This window comes from Dama dama, chromosome 18 (assembly GCF_033118175.1).
Source record: "Dama dama isolate Ldn47 chromosome 18, ASM3311817v1, whole genome shotgun sequence".
NCBI classification, from domain to species: Eukaryota; Metazoa; Chordata; class Mammalia; order Artiodactyla; family Cervidae; genus Dama; species Dama dama.
This window is the reverse complement of record NC_083698.1, coordinates 41,275,515-41,292,261: the sequence shown is the minus strand read 5'-3', so window position 1 is coordinate 41,292,261 and position 16,747 is coordinate 41,275,515. Positions and strand designations below refer to the sequence as shown.

General features: G+C 36.4%; 1 protein-coding gene across 1 annotated transcript in view; it reads left to right on the top strand.

Annotated features, from left to right (window-relative positions):
• RSBN1L (round spermatid basic protein 1 like) overlaps positions 1–16,747 on the top strand; it is a 79,137-nt gene that overhangs the window by 1,024 nt on the left and 61,366 nt on the right. The gene's annotated exons all lie outside the window — the stretch shown is intronic.

Here is a 16,747-nt window from a genome sequence, read left to right as displayed (position 1 = left end):
AACGCCAGAAAATCCTATCAAGAAAAGGGGTGTGGAGAGCATTGGCGTCAGCTGGAAGCTACCAGAGGCCTGAGCTTTTCATCCCTATTAGGGAAATGAGGTAGTGTGCAGGGCCCGGAGTGTGCTGTTTCATAAGGTACCCTCCCTCCACACTCCTCTCCCTTAAGTATTTTGAGTGGTCCTGTTTGAAATACCACCCTTCAAAAAGAATTTTCAGCCATATTTAATTTTTTTCTTTCTTGCAGCAAGTGATAAAATCAGGAACATTGACTTGTTTTTGGCCTGACCAAATACTTGGCTGCAGAATGTTTTAGCATCGGAGTATGGCAAATTCTTTACTCTTCATTTTTTAAAATTTATTTTTAATTGGAGGATGATTGCTTTACACTCTTGTGAGAAAGGCAAATTCTTAAGCACTCTTTGCAGATAGGACTACACGGTCTTCTTTTAAAATGTAGGCTAAGCATATATAATTTTCAGAAAGTATTTTTGTAAAATAGGTAACCCTGTTTAGCCATTTCATGCACAATGTTTTGAGAGTGGTACACGTGGAGACTGGTTGAAAATTAGATTTTTATGTGATCAAAAGCTGAAAGCACGTAATGATCTTTATCATAAATGTACATTGATACACGGTGTTGTCACAGTATGTTTTAGGAAAAAATGAAATGTCAAGCACTTTTAGCATTACTGATCTAATGGTACCTTAGATCGTGAAAAATTCTGTATTTTTTCGCAGTTTTAAAAAATGCTGCACATGAGTGTGTAACAACAGTGTTACTTCGATGGTCTGCGTGTAGCAAATTTTTGATATCTAAGCATAGCCATCAGGTACTCTGGCACAAGGCAAAGGATCTCACAGCTTTGGAGAGTGTTGTTTAGAAAAGTGGTTTTGAGGACAGGATTTATACTACGTTTAGCCTGAGATTTTAGGTGATTTTTGTTTTAAAGCAATTTTGTTCGAATAATTACATTTAAAAGTTGAAAGTGCCAGGAAGTCCGCATTTACAGCTCAATATTAGTCTTACTTGTGATGTGTAAACGTTGTATTTGCACTTCTAAGTTCTTTGAGGAAGTGAATATGGATATAGCATTGTCAGTGTATTGGAATGGCTGAAAATAAATAGGCATTCTTTAACAATTCTAACTCAAAAAATGGAGCACATAAATCACTTTTAAAGTAAAATGGCAAAAAATAAAAAATAAAGTGAAATGGCTGTTAAAGAAAAAGTTTTCTAATTTTAAATTGCATGTAGAGTCCTCTGTTTGAAGGTAACAGCTTACATTATTAAGCCTGAGTGTAAGCAATGATAGCTTTTACATTAACATGTTTTTCCATGATTGATAGGTTTTTTGAGTAGTGACTAGATAGTAACGCTGTAGTAAAATTTTCTTCTCTTTCTTGAATGGAAATGCTACTTTTATAGAGAAAAAACTAAAAGTCAGTGAGGAGGACTGCTTGCAGTGTCTTGATGGTAAATTTCATGGTGAAAATCTGATCCAGCCCCTAAACTCCATTAAACAATTAAGCTCCTGTATTTATTAGTAGAATTTTTTTTTATAAGTTTTCAGTCAGAACTGCTGCATTTTTACATTGGCTACCTTTCCAGAAGAAGTTACTTGCATTAAATGAAAGTGTGTGTGTGAAAAGTAGGGCATTTAGTGAATGTTACTTGAGTCAGAAGCATGATTTTTTTTTTAAAACCCCTTATGAAAGATGGGTCAGTCCAGATTGAGGACAGATCCGTTGACTGCATATCTGAAAGTTAAAAGTGATGGACAGGGGGATTATAAAAATTTAGCAGTCTAGGTTCATTAAGTATAAGGACTGATGCCTTACACACCTAAAGCCTCTGAGGCCATCTTGTCATAGTGCTGGAGCTAACTTGCATGATAACCTGAGTCATCAAGTAAAAGTTCTTTCTTATAAAAAGAAAAAGTGGAAAACATCTTAAATTTTTAAAACTATGAATAACCAAGTTCTGCTGTATATAAGAGGTAATCTACTAAAGAGTTCACACCCCATTTTCCTGTAAGACAGAATGAATTATTAACTGTTAAGTGTAGAAGATAAAAGTGAATATTTGCTGGTGTCCACCATTTAACTTATAGCAAAAAATAGAACAGACATATTACTAGATAGTAAGCTGCCTTAACTGCATCCAGTAACCAATAAAACTTGTATCGATTTTCTGATTTTTGTTAGCATTTTTGTTTTGCCTTTATTAACTTACTTCCTTAGAATGACCCTGCAAAGGATCCCAAGACAAAACCAGGGCATTTCACTAATTTTTTGCCTTGAAAGTGTAGTTACAGAATTTAATGAAAATAGAGGCTTTCCTTAGAATTGAATAATTTGGTATATGTAAATATCAGTGATTTTAAAGGGATAGATGTTCAAGGATTTTTCAAACTAGGCTTTTTCTTCATCTTTCTAATACTGTTATTCTGCAATTTTAGATTAAATTCAGGTTAAGAGTATTCATCATTCTGACCAAATATTTGTCACTGGTGAGATAGTAGTTTACTGTGATTTTATTTTATTGTGTAACCTTTTGTTTTTTATGCTTTGTTTTTTCATTTGCTAAGTTTTGTCTCTCTCTGCCCTCTAGCAGCTCTATAAAATGCTTCTCAGTACAATTTTCCACATGGTCAAATCTGTCAGATAAACTTAGCAGTTCCATTTATTCCTATAGTCATCCCTTCTATAGCTGTCTTTCTTCCCGCTTTATTCTGGTTTGTTCTCTGTTTAAGCCTGCCTCAAAGCTGTCATCTTGGGACAGTCTGGGAATTTGTTTCACTTTTGTTGAGTCCTTTTTTCCTGGATCCCATGCCTGCCTTTTGGTTTGTTCCTTCATTTTGGCTTGGGAAGGTTTATTTCTTCTAACCTCACGCTTGACTGTTGGGCTGTTGAGAGATTTCTGTATTGGAAATTATTTTCCCTTAAAAGTTTGGAAGTGTTACCTTATTGCCTGGCTTCCAGTGTTGATGTTGAGAATTTTGATCTCCAGACAGCTGTCTTCTGTTCTATTTGGGAGATTTCAATCCTTTAACCAAGTTTTAAAATTTCAGATGTCTTTTAAAAAAAATATTTTATGAACTCTTCTCTGTTTCCGTATTATAGCATTTTATTTCTTTTTCACAGGTAGAGCATCTTCTGTTATCTCTTCAAGGATATTAATTATAGTTTCTTTGGCATGTTCTTCCATGCCTTGCATTGTATCTGCTTCCTCTAACTTTTTTTTCTGTTTGTTTTTGTCTCTTTCTTTTTGCTCAAAGCTTTCTTCAGATCTGTGTGATTGTTAGCAATTCCTTTATAATCAAGAGAATGTTACAGAGCTGATTGAAAGCTCACTGGGCATGCATGAGCATGCGTGAGTGCCCAGTCACCAAGTCCTGTCTGACTCTTTGCAACCCACAGACTGGATAGCCCTCCAGGCTTCTCTGTCCATGGGATTTTCCAGGCAGGAATACTGGAGTGAGTTGCCATTTGCTTCTGCAGGGGTTCTTCCCGATCCAGGGATTGAACCTGTGTCTCTAGATTTGCAGTCGGATTCTTGGGAAGCCCTCTCAAAGCTTGGTGACTAATGAACTCCTTTGTTTTTTATCTTTTGTTTGTTTGTTTGTTTTCCTCTAGGTGGTGGGTAAGAAGGCTTTCAGTTTCTTCCTTCATTTTTCTGTTCATCTGTACAAACGGAATAATGGAGAGAGGAGAGGACTGGCAGAAGTAATGAGTTTTGATGTCAGGTTCTAATGCTGGGTATGAGAAGACAGCTACAAATCTCACTGATTTATAACTTTTCAGTTTGTCTCCTTGTTTTCATACCAGCACGTCATGTCTCCCTTTTTCTGTGTGTGTCATCCCTGAGACGAGCCACACTGATTGAGTTTTGCGGAAGACCTCTCATTCCCTTAGGAGTGTGTGTAGGGGGGTGGGGGACGTGTGGAGCGGTGGGGAGGGTGAAGCAGTGTGGCTCTGTCATCTTGCCTCTCCCAGCACCTCAGATTTCTAAGCCTTTCTGAGGTACTGCGGAGTAAGCAGAATTGTTTCTTATTATTTCTTTCTATGGAGATTTATATTAACTTTCTTTCATTATGCCAGGTCATTTCCTATTCCACCATCAGCTTTCTGTCTTTATAAGTTGCATTTCAGGTTACAATTATAATTTCACATAGTTATATTAAAAAAGGAATTTATGTTTTTAATTTTTTTTTTCCTTCTCCTTATTGGTAGGGTCTCTTTTTCAGGAAGAGATCTTAAATTTTAGCCTTATTTTGATTTGTGCCTATTTGTGGGACACTGGTGAAATGACTTAATCTTTTTGAGCTCATACTCATCTGTTATTATAGATATCCTTTTTCACAGCATGAAATTACACGAACCTGGAATATTGTAGGCATTTATGGGCATGTTAGTCCCTAACTCTTCTTTCCTATAGAAGACATTGGAGACATTTAGTTTCACTTAATTCATGGGTAGGTATAACCTGTATAGTTTTCCCATTGGTATCCAGGTTTCTCAGAATTTCTGGTATTAGTTTGAGCCATACTAACTTGTTCAAAGAAGTTTACATTTCAGAGGTTTACAGTTAACAGAAACTCAATCATTTTTCATCATCCTCAAATGAATTAAAAATTTCAAATTATAGATAAACTATATAAATAGTATATTGAAAACATAGTACTTGGTTTTAGAGTAAATCAAGATTGCTGGGAGAAATATCAATAACCTCAGATATGCAGATAACACCACCCTATGGCAGAAAGCAAAGAAGAACTAAAGAGCCTCTTGATGAAAGTGAAAGAGGAGAGTGAAAAAGTTGGCTTAAAGCTCAACATTCAGAAAACTAAGATCATGGCATCTGGTCCCATCACTTCATGGCAAATAGATGGGCTAACAATGGAAACAGTGAGAGACTATTTTTTTGGGCTCCAAAATTACTGCAGTTGGTGACTGCAGCCATGAAAATAAAGACGCTTACTCCTTGGAAGAAAAACTATGACCAACTTAGACAGCATATTAAAAAGCAGAGACATTACTTTGCCAACAAAGGTCCGTCTAGTCAAAGCTATGGTTTTTCCAGTAGTCATGTATGGATGTGAGAGTTGGACTATAAAGAAAGCTGAGTGCAGAACAGTTGATGCTTTTGAACTGTGGTGTTGGAGAAGACTCTTGAGAGTCCCTTGGACTGCAAGGAGATCCAGCCAATCCATCCTAAAAGAGATCAGTCCTGAATATTCATTGGAAGGACTAATGCTGAAGCTGAAACTCCAATACTTTGGCCCCCTGATGTGAAGAACTGATTTGTTGGAAAATACCCTGATGCTGGGAAAGATTGAAGGCAGGAGAAGGGAATGATTGAAGGCAGGAGGAGAAGGGGACGACAGAGGATGAGATGGTTGGATGGCATCACTGACTCAATGGACATGAGTTTGAGTAAGCTCGGGAGTTGGTGATGGACAGGGAGGCCTGATTTGCTGTAGTCCATGGGGTTGCAAAGAGTCAGACACGACTGAGCGACTGAACTAGAGTAAAAAGAATTCTGATGAAATAATTGTGGCTTATGTAAAATTTTTGTGTGTGTGTGTGATTAAAGAGAATTAATAATAGTACATTCTTACCAACTAAAGTAATTTTTTATCTCTTTAAACATTATTATTTCTGAATACATTAAACTTTATGCATATTATTTTTTTTGAGTTGTAGGTTGAAAATATTTAACTTTTTATCATGAAAAAATTTAATACTAAGAAAACCAGAGCCATATGACTTCTGGGTCTATCCATCATCCTGTCTTCAACAATTACCAGCAGTTTACAATACATGTTTTGTTTCTTCTCTAGTTATTTTTGTTTTTTGCTCAAGTATTTTAAAACATATGCTGAATATATATCATTGACCCCCAAATAATTAGCATTGAATTTTTTTTTCATTATAGAATAATGCTTATAAAATTTCAATAATTCAGTATATATATTGGTACTTTAAAGAGGGGCTTCCCAGGTGGCGCTAGTGGTAAAGAATCTGCCTGCCAATGCAGGAGTCATTGGATTGGATTGGATTGGGTCTCTGGTTCAGGAAGATCCCCTGGAGTAGGAAATGTCACGCCACTCCAGTATTCTTGCCTGGAAAAACCCATAGGCAGAGGAGCCTGGCAGGTTACAATCCCCGGGGCTGCAAAGAGTTGGACAGATTGAGTGACTGAACAGATACTTTAAAGACTGCAGTTTTCTTCCACTCCCAAACTGTCAGAAGCAGTATTTCAGTATGTCCTGAAATAAATATGCTTATGTATTTTTTAGATTCTTTTTCAGAAATTATTTTTAAAAATTCTAGTAAAATACACAGAACATGAAATTTACAGTTTTAGTCATTCTTAAGTGTATAGTTGGAGAAGGCAATGGCACCCCACTCCAGTACTCTTGCCTAGAAAATCCCATGGATGGAGGAGTCTGGTAGGCTGCAGTCTGTGGGGTCGCTAAGAGTCGGGCACGACTGAGCAACTTCACTTTCACTTTTCACTTTCATGCGTTGGAGAAGGAGATGGCAACCCACTCCAGTGTTCTTGCCTGGAGAATCCCAGGGACAGAGGAGCCTGGTGGGCTGCCGTCTATGGGGTCACAGAGTCGGACACGACTGAAGCGCCTTAGCAGCAGCAGCAGCAAGTGTATAGTTACTGGCATTAAGTACATTCAAATTGTTATGCAGCCACCACCACTGCACCGTCCATTTTCAGAACTTTTTTCTTCTTCCCAAACTGAAACTCCATACCCATTAAAGAATTACTCCTCTTTTTCTTCCCCACTGCTCACCCCAGCCCTAGCCTGCCACCATTCTACTTTCTGTCTGTCTGAATTTGATGACTCTTAGGTACCTTGTATGAGTGGAATCAAAGTATTTGTTCTTTGTGACAGACTTACTTCATTTACCATAATGTCTTCAGAGTTCATCCATGTTGCAGTATGTGTCAGAATTTTCTTTCTGAAGGCTGAGTAATATTCCATTATATGTATATACCACATTTTGTTTATGCATTCATTCTTTGATAGATGCCTGAGTTCTTCTATTTTTTTGGTATAATGAATAATGCTGCTATGACCCGGGTGTACAGATACCCAATTGAATCCCTGCTTTCAATTCTTTTGGATGTATACCTTAGAAGTAGAATTGTTGAATCTTATAATAATTTTATTATTATTATTATTAAATTTATAGTTTGTCCATAACTATTTTCTATAGCAGTTGCACCATTTTACCTTCCCACCAGCAGTCCCCAGGGGTTAGGTTAACTTTGTCGTTTTGTTGTTGTTTTTTAAAGGTTAACTGTTTAGTATCTGAAAACTAAATAATCTAAGTAAGCAGACACACCTCCATAACAGGTAATTGATGCAGGTATTTGCAAAGTCATTGTGCATTCAACCACGTCAGTATAGGGGGAAAAAAATGAGGGGTTTGGTGGGAGAAGGAAAAGGCTTTTATTGAGTGCTTGTCAGGTGCCATGGTGTTAGCTTAATATTTTTCCATTAAAACTTGGAGAATTGTTTATCTTTTACAGAATTGCATAGCTAATGTGTGAAGAATTTGGATCAACCCTATCTCTGCTAAGATCTGAGCCTACTTTTTTACACAGTGCTTCAGTTAACTTGACTTTTTTCCTTTTAGATTGTGATAACAGGAAGAGAGTAAAGATGAACTTTATTTTTACAAATTATTTTTCCCCTAACTTTTTATTATGAAAAAATTTAGAATTCAGAGAACTTGAAAGAACAACGTGATGATCTTGTGTAGATTTTCCTTACTGCATTCCTTCTATTTTAATATTTTATCATATATTTTCACTGAATCATTTGAAACTGGATTGTAGACATCATGACACTTCGTTCTTAAATATTTCAGCCATCATGTCCTACAATTAACTACATAACCATAATAATAGAACACTTCAGAAACTTAATATAGCCAGTCCATATACAAATTCTTCCGGTTTCCCTCAAACCCCTCATTGTACTGAAACAACATTTTCTGTTGTTTTTTTTTTTAAATCTAAAATTATTCTGGTTACTTTTTCAAAATGATAAGTTGGCTTTTTGAAAATACCAGTTTAACATATTTGTTATCTTATAGATTTTTCTATTTTTATGATTTTTAAACAGTTTGCTTTATTGTGGTAGTATTGAATTTGTTTCTTTGTATTTCTTATAAACTGAAAGTTAGGTTTAAAGGCATGATTTATTTCAGATTAAATAGATTTGGTAAGAATATTTTACAGATGTGCTTCATATTATAGCCCATCAGGAGGCCTGCAATATTCAGATTTTGCTATAAGTAATCATGTTACATTTGATCACTTGGTTGAGATGACCAGTGTCACAATTTTAATAGTTTATTTTTCACCTTGTATTTAGTTTATAATCTTTGGGGTGAAACTTTGTGAATATCTACTTTGCCAATTGTCTTTTACCTAATGACATTAGAATTACTTCATGATCCCTGCTTGAATTAGCCATTTCAGTTCAGTTCAGTCGCTCAGTCGTGTCTGACTCTTTGCGACCCCATGAATCACAGCACGCCAGGCTTCCCTGTCCATCACCAACTCACAGAGTTTACCCAAACTCATGTCCATTGAGTCAGTGATGCATTCCAGCCATCTCATCCTCTGTCGTCCCCTACTCCTCTTGCCCTCAATCTTTGCCAGCATCAGGGTCTTTTCAAATGAGTCAGCTCTTCTCATTAGATGGCTAAAATATTGGAGTTTCAGCTTCAATGTCAGTCCTTCCAATGAACCCTCGGGACCGACCTCCTTTAGGATGGACTGGTTGGATCTCCTTGCAGTCCAAGGGTCTCTCAAGAGTTTTTTCCAACACCACAGTTCAAAACATCAATTCTTCAGCACTCAGCTTTCTTCACAGTCCAACTCTTACATCCATACATGGCTACTGGAAAAACCATAAACCTTGACTAGACGGACTTTTGTTGACAAAGTAATGTCTCTGCTTTTTAATATGCTGTCTAGGTTGGTCATAACTTTCCTTCCAAGGAGCAAGCGTCTTTTAAATTTCATGGCTGCAATCACGGTCTGCAGTGATTTTGGAGGCCCCCCTCCAAAAAAAAAGTCTGACACTGTTTCCGCTGTTTCCCCATCTATTTGCCATGAAGGGATGGGACTGGATACCATGATCTTAGTTTTCTGAATGTTGAGCTTTAAGCCAACTTTTTCACTCTTCTCTTTCACTTTCATCAAGAGGCTCTATAATTCTTCACTTTCTAACATAAGGGTGGTGTCATTTGCATATCTGAGGTTATTGATATTTCTCCCGGCACTCTTGTTTCCGCCAGCCCAGCGTTTCTCATGATGTACTCTGCATATAAGTTAAATAAGCAGGCTGACAATATACAGCCTTGATGTACTCCTTTTCCTATTTGGAACGAGTATGTTGTTCCATGTCCAGTTCTAACTCTTGCTTCCTGACCTGCATACAGGTTTCTCAAGAGGCGAGTCAGGTGGTCTGGTATTCCCATCTCTTGAATTTTCCACAGTTTATTGTGATCCACATAGTCAAAGGCTTTGGCGTAGTCAATAAAGCAGAAATAGATGTTTTTCTGGAACTCTCTTGCTTTTTCGATGATCCAGCGGATGTTGGCAATTTGATCTCTGGTTCCTCTGCCTTTTCTAAAACCAGCTTGAACATCTGGAAGTTCACTGTATTGCTGAAGTCTGGCTTGGAGAATTTTGAGCATTACTTTACTACGTGTGAGATGAGTGCAATTGTGCGGTAGTTTGAACATTCTTTGGCATTGCCTTTCTTTGAGATTGGAATGAAAACTGACCTTTTCCAGTCCTGTGGCCACTGCTGAGTTTTCCAAATTTGGTAGCATATTGAGTGCAGCACTTTCACAGCATCATTGTAAGGTTTGAAATAGCTCAACTGGAATTCCATCACCTCCACTAGCTTTGTTGGTAGTGATGCTTCCTAAGGTCCACTTGACTTCACATTCCAGGATATCTGGCTCTAGGTGAGTGATCACACCATTGTGAATATCTGGGTCCTGAAGATCTTTTTTGTACAGTTCTTGTGTGTATTCTTGCTTTTTTAAAAAAAAACAAACCCTTGTGTCGAGGGCTGACTTTCAATAGATCGCAGCGAGGGAGCTGCTCTGCTACGTACGAAACCCCGACCCGGAAGCAGGTCGTCTACGAATGGGTTAGCACCAGGTTCCCCACGAACGTGCGGTGCGTGACGGGCGAGGGCGCGGCCGCCTTTCCGGCTGCGCCCCGTGTCCCGGGACGAAGGGTCTCCGCACCGGACCCCGGTCCTGCGGGCGGCGCCGCGCCCCGAGGGACGCAGGCGATGGCCCGCCGGCGGGGACTCTTGCCACCTCTTCTTAGTATCTTCTGTTCCTGTGAAGTTCATACCATTCTGTCCTTTATTGAGCCCATCTTTGCATGAAATGTTCCCTTGGTATCTAATTTTCTTGAAGAAATCTCTTGTGTTTCCCATTCTATTATTTTCCTCTATTTCTTAGCCATTTCACTGGAGGTTAAAATGATGCCAAACTATTTCTAAATAAAAAATATATTAGTTTTGGGGGTGGAAAATTCAGAGTAAATCGCTCCTCTTATATTTAGGTTAAAATTTGGCTGTCTATTTTTATTTACTTTGGGCACTTTGTGTGCCAAGGTAAATACTATAAATTCGTTGATATGAATAGAATCTTATGGTAAATACCTTTCTTGAATTCTTAATTCATAATAATTTAAATTTTGTAAAGCTGCGTTTCAGAATGCTTTTATTTAAAGATTGTTATAGTCTGGTTACTGTAACTGGTAATCTATTATAGTATTGGTAAATGGACCAAAAATAAAAAGCCCTATTTACTTTTTTAAAATTATTTTTTAAATTATGAAAGTTTGATAACACATTTACAGGAAACTTGGAACATACAGAACAAAGTTACATATAGTTCCAATATATATTACAATGTTTTTAAGTAGACAAATTAAGATTTTTAGTCGGAGTTTCAATATCAGACGCTCAAAAAGTAATAGAATGAATGAAAAGTAGAAGGATATAGTAAACCTGAAAAGCACTAGGAACCAATTCAACATAATTAAGATTTATATAATTTTCACACAACAGCAGTATACAAATTCTATTCAAGTTGCGATAGACTGTAAACCAGGAGACACTGGAACATATCCAGGGACATAAAACAAGGTGCAAAAATTTCATGGTCTAAAGGTATTGAAATCATACAGAGTCTGCCTCTTGTATCACTGTGGAATTATGTTAGAAATCGGTATCAAAAGATACTTGAAAATAACCCACATTTTTTAAGGTGCAATGTGACATTTACCAAGAGAGATCTTTGACTTAGCTATTGAAAAAACCTCAATAAAGTTAAAAGACCAAAAAGCACAGAGGGTGATTATAAAAAAGAAAGCATGTAAATGTCAAATTAACATCAAAGATGTTTAAAAAACCGCATGTGTTTGGAAATTAAATGTCCACCTTTAAATGATGTCTGTGTCCTAGAAGCCATAACAAAGAAAATCAGAGAATATTTGTAACAGGATAAAAATGAAAAGAGTTTTATCAGAATTTGTTGCATGCCACTGAAGCTGTTCAATGCAACTAAATAAGATGTGGAAACTTGGTTAAGTTATGAAAACAAAATAATGGACAGTAGCATCAAATGTTGTGAAATTTGAACAAAATCTGGAGTTTAGTTAATAATACCGTATACATGTTAATTTCCTATTTTCCAGATGCACATTAGAGTTATCTTGGAATTTTCTGAAAAATAACAAATGCCCAGGTGGTGGTGGTGTTTTTTCCTCCAAAGCTCTAGATGTGATTTCTAATGAACAACCATACTTAAAAGCAATTAGACTATATGATGAGCATAGTTTGTTTGCCTTTTTCTGTTTCATATTTAGTGCTTCCATTTCATTTATTTTATGTTTTCCAATTTCTCTTTTTTTTGTTCTTTTCAAGCCTTTATCAAGTATAGTAGAAAAGCCCTCTTTTTTTAAAACATAATAACTAACATTAATAGTGTTAAATATTATATATATTTCAAAATTATAATCTCCATTCCATTATGTCCTCTTTGGGCTAATATGAATTGAGTATATGCCTATATGAATCCCTATTTATTAATTTGATTATGTTAGTTGTTACACAACAGGTATTGTTTTAGCCATTTTATGATCGTTGCCTTGTATCTGATTAAAGAAAGTAAATAGTACTTTTTCATTAAAAAATTAATTTTATCGGTCCTCTTTGCAGTGTCAATTTCAGTAGCTGCTCTTGCCAGCTTTTTTAAAGAACAGATATATATACTTTACATGTTATTTAATTCAGAGCCACTTTGTCTGGTTTGACACGTGAAGCAATATTCTGGAAAGCACATGTCCTTGATTTATTTTCTGGCATAATTTGCTGATGAACTTTATATCTTAAGGGAATAAATAGCATTTTTCAGTTTTCTCTTTTGAGGATAATGAAAATGTCAGAATTAGTAAATTCTGTCTGCCTTTTTTGAGATGGGCTGCAAGCGGATGCAATGAGTACTTAGGTGCAATTTGAGCTAGAATATAAACTTCTTGAGGACAAGAAGTTCTTTAGAACTTCTTAAGAACAAGAGTTAACATTTATAGAACTATACTTAGCAACTTAGAACTATACTATATATAGATTTAATTTTTACATCTTTAGTTAGATAGTAACCTTTTGAAAGTGCTTTACGGAAGCTCAGAATAATTTAAGTAACTTGCTGAGGGATATAAAATAAAATAGGTCTTTAGATAGTTTGACTTAAAAGCTGTAGCTCTAAACTACTGTGTAAACTGTGTTAATGTTTTTAGTATCTCTTTCATCCAGAATTGTACTTTGCATTGTGAGATAGTTTGCCAGGTAAATGAACTGGGTTTGATGAAAAATTGGTTTTTAAGTAGGAGGATAGTATATTCTAAATGGTATTTTAGGGACATTAATTTGGTAGCATTGTATAGGATGAATCACCTGGGAAAATGAGTCAGGAATATTTGACACAATTGTAGTAGAGAATTGAAGTGACTTTAGTGGTAAAATGATTGGTACTCCTGGACATAAAAAGGGGAAAAAAGTTTAAGAGGGAATGTATGATAGGACATCATGGTTTTCAAATAAATAGCAAGAAAGGAGGATTTATATGTTATTGTATGGTTTCAGATGAAGAGAATGAGCATTAATTGAAAAATATTGGGTACACCTGTAACAGAACTGGTTCAAAAAGATGGATGTAAGTTTGAGATTCAGGCAAGTACCCTGTTAGAGTTCTGTTATCAGATGCATCTCAAATTAGTAGTGAGTCCATGAATAAGGTTTAAAATTGTTGTTATGTGGATTGGAGATTCTGCCCAGTTAGCATGTATGTGCTTTTGTATATGTATATGGAGGGCTTTTTCTGTGAGGAGCAAATAATCTAAGATCATTAGATTTCAGGTAACCAGCTGTTCAGTTTTGAAAAGACCTCTGAAGACCCCAAGATTAGAAATGGTCCCTTCACCTTTACTCTGTTCCTCAGTTTAACCATTTACATTCCATTTGTCCTTCCTCTTTTAGCCTCCCCTGCCATTTTCCTTATTTCTGCTGTAGCCGTTTTAACATTTGCTTTAGTTTTTACAGTTATTATTTTTACTTAATGTAAAACCATTTTATAGTAATCTCTCTGGCTTTGTTAATGAACCCTGTTAGTTTTCTAGTGTCTCTTGTTGGCACTCCTCAAATTTTAGCTTAGTCCAGAGTTTTAGATCTGTGTATTCAGTTGTCTCCTTGACATAACCACTCTTAGATGTTCCATAGAACTGTAAGAGTAATATGTTCACACCTCAATTGTTTTCCTTACCCACATTTGTCTTTCTGTGTCTGCACCTTATCTTAGTGCTCAAGTTTGAAAACTTGATTCTACACTTGTCCTTTATCAGACTTGAAGATAAGTCTTTTCGCTTCTAGCCACTTTCACATCTATCTATTTTACTCCTTCCTTTCTGTTAGTATTATTTGAAGGCTAATTAATCTCAAGCCTAATTAGCTCTAACCTAAATTATTGTATAACTCCTTCCTCATTGGGTTCTCTACTTCACATCTATGATCTTTGAATTCATTCTTCATTCTACAGCCTAAGTGATAACTAGGGATCTAAATGCGTGTTTGATCATGTTACTTTCTTGTTTATAAGACAATGTTAAAATTCTTTAAAATGTCTTCTAAGGTTCTGGGTAATTTATATTTTCGTTTAACTCTTTAGCTTCTGCTCTGTGCTCCTTGCTGCCTAAAACTTTCTCCATCCATTATCTTTCCATCCCTAGTTCCACACTTCTACTCCACTGAACTTGCTCATCTTTTCAGACTCAGCTTGAAAGAGATGCCTTTGCTACTCTAAACTACATTAGGTTTCCTTGCTGTCTCTTCTCATATCTCTTTGCATCCTGTCCTGAGTTTCTTCACTTCATTTTTTTTTTTCAAATTTTTATTGGAGTATAGTTGGCTTACAGTTTGGTGTTAGTTTCAGGTGTATAGAAAGTGAATCTGTTTTGCGTATATCCACTTTCTTAGATTTTTTTCCCATATAGACCATTAAGGGAAGTATTGAATGGAGTTCGCAGTGCTGTACAGTCCTCATTAGTTATCTGTTTTACATATAGTAATGTGTGTATGTTAGTCCGTTTTCCAATTTATCCCTCCCCCCACCCCACTTACCTCCTGATAACCATAAGTTTATTTTCTGTAATTGTATCTCTGTTTCTGTTTTGTAGGTAAGTTCATTTGCAGCCTTTAGATTCTACATTAAGCAATATCATATGATATTTGTTTTTCTCTGTCTGACTTCACTTACTGTGATAATCTCAAGATCTAACCATGATGCTGCAAATGGCATTCTTTCATTCTTTTTTAATGGATGAATAATATTCCATTGTATATATGCACCATGTCTTCTTTATCCATTCCTCTTTTGATGCACATTTAAATGTTGCTTCCATGTCCTGGGTACTGTGAACACTGGGGTGCTTGTATCTTTTCAGATTTGCAAATTACGGTTTTCTCCCAATATATGCCCAGGAGTGGGATCGCTAGAGCCTGTGGGAGCCCTGTTTTTAGCTTTTTGAGGAACCTCCATTCTATTCTCTGTACTGCTTGTATCCCTGTACCTTCCCACCAGCAGTGTAGGAGGGCTCCCTTTTCTCCAGACCCTCTCCAGTGTTTATTGTCTTTAGATTTTCTGGTGATGGACATTCTGGCCAATGTAAGGTAATATTAATACTTCATTGCAGTTTTGATTTGCATTTCTATAATAGTGACGTTGAGCATCTTTTCATATGCTTTTTAATTATCTGTATGTCCTCTCTGGAGAAATGTCTGTTTAGATCTTTCATCCATTTTTTGGATTGGATTGTTTCTTTTTGTGATACTGAGCTGCCTGGGATGTTTGTGTATTTTGTTGATTAATTCCTTGTCAGTTACTTCATTTGCAAATATTTTTTTTCCCATTCTGAGGGTTGCGTTTTCAGTTTCTTCACTTATTTAATTGTCTTCTTCCCTGGACTGTAAGCTCTCCGGAATCTGGGGCTGTGATTATCTTGTTTCAGGTCAGGCCTTCAACCTCTGGATACTCTGTAATTTGGGGAATGAATGAGTTGCACTATATTTCAGCGGGTTTTTGCCTGCTGAGAAGAGATGTCTGATCGTAGTTTAGGAGAGTTTTGGCAGGTTATTTCAAGTGTGAAGACAGCAGAAAAGTGATAAAGAGATGAGCAGCTGACGAGCCGCTCACCAGCAACGGGCAGGTTGTCAGATGAGCGCAAGAGGCGGGTGTTAGTGGCGTGAGAAATAGAAAGAAAATGAACTGAGTGGGTAATGCTGATTTAATGTTTGACTAATCTTGAATTATCACAATTACTGTATTATAACACAAAATTGTAATTAGAAAAGATACATGCACCCTTAGGTTCATAGAAGCACTATTTACAATAGCTAAGGATTGGAAACAACTTAAATGTCTGTCAGCAGGTGATTAGATAAAGAAGACATGGTCTGTAACCACAGTGGAATATTACTCAGCCATTAAAAAGCATGAAATAATGCCATTTGCAGCACCTTAAGATTATACTAAGCGAAGTAAGTCAGAAAGACAAATAGCATATGATATCACTTGTATGTGGAATCTAACACATGACACAAATGAATATCTGCAAAAGAGAAACAGACTTACAGACATAGAGAACAGACTTGTGGTTGCCTAGGGGAAGGGATGAGTTTGGGATTAGCAGAAACAAACTTCTATATAGGATGGATAAACAAGGTCCTACTGTATATAGCCCAGGGAACTATGTTCAGTATTCTGTGATTAAACCATAATGGGAAAGAATATGAAAGTATATATACAGGTACACAAAGTACAGCAACAACGGTTGTGAAATTAACACAACATTGTAGAGCGACTCCACCTAGTGAAGGAAAAAAGCTCCCTGTTGCACCTCAGTACTCTCCCACTTCTTCCAGCCTGGGACTGATCTGTTTTATGTTCCAATGGTTTTGCCTTTTCCAGAATGTCATTTAAATTGAACTATCTAATTTTTTCATATTTGGCTTTTTTCATTTAGTATATTGCTTTTGAGGTGTTTCATTAATCATTTCAATCTTTTCTGTTTCTAGTAGTCCACTGAATGGATACACTGCACTTTGTTTTCCCATTTGCCAGTTA